General features: G+C 48.1%; 1 non-coding gene across 1 annotated transcript; it reads right to left on the bottom strand.

Annotated features, from left to right (window-relative positions):
• Positions 1-2,895: 2,895 nt before the first annotated feature.
• Trnar-ccg lies at positions 2,896-2,968 on the bottom strand. Its single transcript has one exon. It is a non-coding gene; the product is annotated as a tRNA-Arg (tRNA).
• Positions 2,969-5,650: the final 2,682 nt, after the last annotated feature.

Genomic DNA, 5,650 nt, shown 5'->3' with positions numbered 1-5,650 from the left:
CACAGCCAATCAGACGATTAGCGGCGTGAGCCGGACCTCTCCCTTTCTGTGCGCGTGCTGAGTGGACACAGACACCCCGCACGCACCCTGTAGACTCCCTCTTATCCACCCCACCCCCACCCTAATCCACACCCGCGTATATGATCTGTAACTGCATAGCCGGGCACAAAGTGCCGCAAACAACGACGCCAGTGCAGTCTGCATTGTGGCGAGGGGAGCGCGAGGGCCGCGGTCCGTCGATTGGCGAGGGACCGCCGCGAGGGACGACGGAGACGTCCGACGCCGGAAGCTCCTGGAAAGGGCTCCGGAAGGGTGCGCGCGGCTCTCGGTCGGGGAGATGCCGGCGGAGACAATCATCGCCGGGGAGATGGAGACCATTAGCGGCCGCGATGATTGGTGAATGGAGATGGAGACGTGGACAGAGACAGAGACAGAGGAGATAGACGGAGACTGATACAGAGATGGAGACAGAGACGGAGACATAGAAAGAGACAGATACGTAGACAGACCAAGACAGAGACGGAGACGGAGAAGAAAATACATGCAGAGACCGAGACAGAGACGAAGTCAAAGACGGAGACAGAGACAGAGACGGAGACGGAGACGGAGACGGAGACATAGAAAGGGACGGATATGGAGACAGACAGGAACGGAGAAGGAACTGCAGACAGAGACCGAGCAGAAACGAAGACAGAGACGGAGACGGAGACAGACGGATGTGGGAGGAAGACAGAAAAGAAGACGAAGACGGAGACCGCTCCGAAGACTGGGGCGGAGGCGGTCACGAACAACGCGAATGACGAACCGCTTAGAACAGGTGTGGGATATATTCGGGTTGAGTTGCATGGTTTGTTGCCTTTATCTGTCGGACGCTGAAGTTTTTAGCGATGCATCTTGGATGAATATTCAATATTCTTGAATGTCCGCTGCTCTGCGAGACTTTTTTGATGTCACGCTCATTAAGAGAAGTTGTACTTCGATATTCAGCGGCAGCCGGCATGCATAGTACTGGACTAAAAAAGTATGGTAATCAGCAGCGACTGACAAAGTCGGTGTGTTTTGTCTTAGCTTAGCATTAGCGAACTGTGTGAGGGGCAGGCCTGTTGAACTTCACACGGAGATTTGCTGAAGCATTTTTAAAGGCTTAAACTCGCAAATGAATTGGCTAGAAATTGTGTAACGAAGAAATACGAAGGCACTACAGTGCATTTGGTTGATAGCAAATGTATGTCTGCGTGAAATAACTATTCACAGCTGCCATAGGCGGCGGAACGATTTGAGACAAGGGGGGGGGGCACCAGCTCAAGGAGCCAAACCTAGGGTACCCCCAAATCCTGTTTTCTCATCGGATTTAGGCCACTTATTTTTCGTCACAGCCCTGACACGATGATTTTTTTTTTTACTTAACGAAAATGGCAGTTCACCCCCCTATGTGTGGTTAACTTTAAGCTGATCCTCAAGTACCTATGTGTTTGTCTCTTCCTTATTCTCGTTTGATAAATTCCATTAATCCTACATGTATCAAATTACCAAGAAGCCATCGCAGTACTGATCAGTGGCGATTCCCAGGGGGGAGGTCACACTCACATGGGTCATGACTTTGGGCCTGGGGTCACCACATGCCTGCCAGGAGCACCACAGGCCCGCCAGCGGTACCACAGGCCTAGCAGGGGCACCACGGGCCTGTTAGTGGCACCACAGGCCTGTCAGGAGCACCATCGGCCTAGCAAAAGCACTACAGGTCTTCCAGGGGCACCACAGACCTGCCAGGGGCACCAGAGGCCTGCCAGGGGCACTATCGGCCTCGCAGGGGAACCACCGGCCTCGCAAGGGCACCATGGGCCTGTCAAGGGCACCACAAGCCTGTCGTTGGCACTTTAGGATTGTCAGGGGCACCACAAACCTGTCAAGGGCACCTGCGTTCTAACAGGGGCACCACAGGCTCGCCAGGGGCATCACAGACCTGCCAAGGCCCAGGGACACCACAGGCCTAGCAAGGACACCACAGGCCTGTCAGGTGCACCACGGGCCTGTCAGGAGCACCACGGGCCTGTCAGGGCCCATGGGCACCTAAGTCATGCGCAGGGCCCACCGTAGGCTTGTCAGGGGGCAGGGAAGGTAGGCACCACAGTCTTTCCAGGGGCACCAGCGGCCTAGCAGGGGCACCAGTCATCACACGACTAACCAAAAATAAAGAAAATAAAAAACTGAAAATAGGGCATCACCAAAATTAAGTGGCCGAAATCCGTTGAGGTTTTAATTTTGGGTATAGGTAAGGGCACCACTTTGATTCATGACCCTCCCCTTGGAGTTTTCCCGAATCCGCCCCTGGTACTAATACATCAAATTTAAGGGGGGCACCTTGCTATTGGTGCCCCCTTGCAGAATTCAAGGGGGGGCACGGTGCCCCTGTGCCCCCCCCCCCCGTTCCGCCGCCTATGACAGCTGCCAGTTAAATTCACTCTTGGATATGCATAGATTAACGTTATCCTCTAATTGGCTCTCTGCTGGGTTTACACCCCTCTCCCCCCCCGGTCACCACACCTGTCTACGGGCCGCCCCTCCCCCGGCCCCGGCGGCACGCACGCACAGGACCCATTTCCGTCGAGCGGGGTGAGGCACCCCGCACGCAACGGCGACTGATTTCATTGTCAGCCCTCGGCCGCAGTAATTGACCCTTTCTGCCCCCGCTGCGCGAACTTACCTGTCCATCATCCCTAGCTTCGGTGAGTGAGGGTGGGGATTGGTGTTTCCTATGTATGTCTCAAAGGCGGAGTTAGGCGGGGGCCGGGTACCCACCGAAAACCACTGTTTATGTATGTATTCATTAACATAACTGCTAGCGAATGTCCATGATTGTCATTTGGCAATCATTGAGAGATAGCGGGAAAAGGCCGACCCTGGCAGGACTCGAACCTGCAGTCTTCGGATCCGGAATCCGACGCCTTATCCATTAGGCCACAGGGCCACGGATCGAATTTTTCCCTCCTCCGTTGTAACAATCGACCCCTATCCAACTGTCGGCGTCTATTTTCTGTCGACCGTGAAAATCCGGCCCGTGACCGTCTTTATAAGCGGATCCTGCCGCGACTGAAAGGCAGGGCTGTAACTGTGTTGTTACGGTCAAACCATGTGGTATCAAACAACCTTCTCAAACAAACCTTCCGTTATTATTTACAAGCGACATCTTCAACCGATACAAACCGATATAACTGACCGACCGACCGACCAACACTTTCTCTCAATTCCACATAACCGACCGACCGACCGACCGACATCACACACAAAATTCACCAACCGAACCGACCGTCCGACATCTTTGATCTTTTCATCCCCATCTCACTGTTGCATATTTACGTCTGGACAACGAGTTGCGTTGGAGAGGCCGGAAATAGTGGCGATTTCAGGACCGCAAGAATGGACCGTCATTGGAATGATTCTTTTTTAAACCGTGCAGTGTTTTCGGCCGGAATTTAAAAGTTACTACAAAATACTTTGTAATTACGTTTCCACCAAGAATGAATGCCATCAGGGCTAAATTTTTTCTACTTCTGCATTTTGTCAAAAAGCATATAGTGCTGTTATATTGCAGTTCTAGCGCGTTTGTTACAAAATATGAAGCGAATAAGCGTCAGTGCAATATCAGTGCCAGAAGTTAACTTGAGGGGAAGCTGTGCTAATTGCTCTTGTCCATCCACTAGAAGTTATTAAATATTTTGCTTTGTGTATTCCAAAAGGAGAGGGAACTATTTTATTTGTGCCTTCATGTCAGAATTGAAGGTGGATCATTAAATTTTCAAGGCAGTTTACAAACAAGCATTTGGTCTTTCTCGTATGTAAGCAGTGGCTAAGAAGAAAAGGTTGATCAATCCTGAAGTTCAGTCATCGTACACCAACTTCGCAGCAAGATCCCCAAGGACAGAGGATACCTATATTGTATACCTGTCCTGTAAATCAAAGCATTTTTGTGCCTGCAAAGACTTAAGTTCTTTGTGGTGTGTTTGGAGTGAGGCTATATGGCCGTTTTTGTTGTATGTTTATGTGGAGATTGAATATAACTGTGACCCTGTGCTTGTTTGTATACTTATTATGGTCAAACAGGGAACAGCACATTCACATAACATACTCACCTAGCACCTAACTCATAGCTGTACCCTGCAGGATCGTACTTGTTCATGTCTCGAGCATTAACAAAGCACTTAAGTAGCTTAGTAATCATTTCCCACATTTTCTGAGCATCTAACATGACATACAGCAGTGCAGAGCAGCTTCAGAGAAGAAACACTTTAAATGCACAGACTCACACCAGCCACCCAATGAGCCAGTTCCTCAGTTGACTGTTTCCCTGGATGCAGCTTGGCAAGGTGAGCTAACTATTGGCAAGTTGAAGGTTAGCAGGTAAAATTGAGTTAGGGTGAGTACCTACCTATAACTGGGTGCTACTGCTATGCACTATGCAGGTCTTGGGTAGGCTGCAAATATGTGTGATGATTGAGGTTAGGTCAGCTGTCAGGTTATTCAGGTATGCTCATTGCTCAGGTCACATTTTTATGGACACTTGGCAAATTAAAAAACTAACATAGCCTAATCTAAGCTAACCCAACTAAACCTACACAACTGCTGACTATAGGAACTAAGCACCTACCTACTTGTGCCTACATCTCATACCATGTCAAAGTAGAGTTCCTTGGTGGAAGATTACCCTCAGTACTTTTTATCCCCGCCCTGTGAAGAAAACTAATACTTCTAAGCTCTGAGTCACTGCTGGCCATCCACAGGAAGAAATGCTGAGACTGAGAGCTTTGCCATTGTATATTGGACCAACAATCACTATCACGAATGACTATGAACACATTATATGATCACATCGTTGCATGGATTGTCACATTGACAATTTTATAACAATCCTTTTTTCAAGGAATACAGTAATGATTAACATCAAAATCAACATAAGGGGATTTAGTGATCCATGCTTTCTCCTCCGACCTCCAGTAGCAATGGAATGATCGCATGTTTCATTTGCCAGACACTGAGTAGCTGATGCACATCACAATCTGCACAGCATCTAAGCATAGTAAAGCTGCCAAAGTCCATTCATTCTAGATTTTTAACTTGATAGCACTAATTTATCTTGCTGTTGTAAGTTATCATTCAATATTCATACCAATACATCAATATGCGCAGTGCGCTCATCAGTCAGCTCAGCACACTCTTCAGTATTGCTCCAAGATCTGCAATATTATAGCTTGTTTTCAGCCAATAAGCTCTTTTAATTTTACTTTTTCTTGCTGATATATGAGCCCGTTTAACTTGCGTTTATCAACCAAAATTTCATAACTTTAAGTTCAACTTGATATTGATATTGCTCAGAAGTCAGGACCTCTTTCAGCCTCCTGGATACTTCGGATTGTATTCAGTCACATGCTTCTTAAATATGATAAGTTATCATTCAATATTCATACCAATACATCAATATGCGCAGTGCGCTCATCAGTCAACATTTTCTGGCATGATCCTGCTCAGCGCGCTCTTCAGTATTGCTCCAAGATCTGCAATATTATAGCTTGTTTCCACCCAATAAGCTCTTTTAATTTAACTTTTTCTTGCTGATATATGAGCCCGTTTAACTTGCGTTTATCAACCAAAATTT

Source organism: Amphibalanus amphitrite, unplaced genomic scaffold (assembly GCF_019059575.1).
Source record: "Amphibalanus amphitrite isolate SeventyFive unplaced genomic scaffold, NRLGWU_Aamphi_draft 000397F_arrow, whole genome shotgun sequence".
Lineage (NCBI taxonomy): Eukaryota > Metazoa > Arthropoda > Thecostraca > Balanomorpha > Balanidae > Amphibalanus > Amphibalanus amphitrite.
This window is presented reverse-complemented; position numbering and strand designations above follow the sequence as displayed.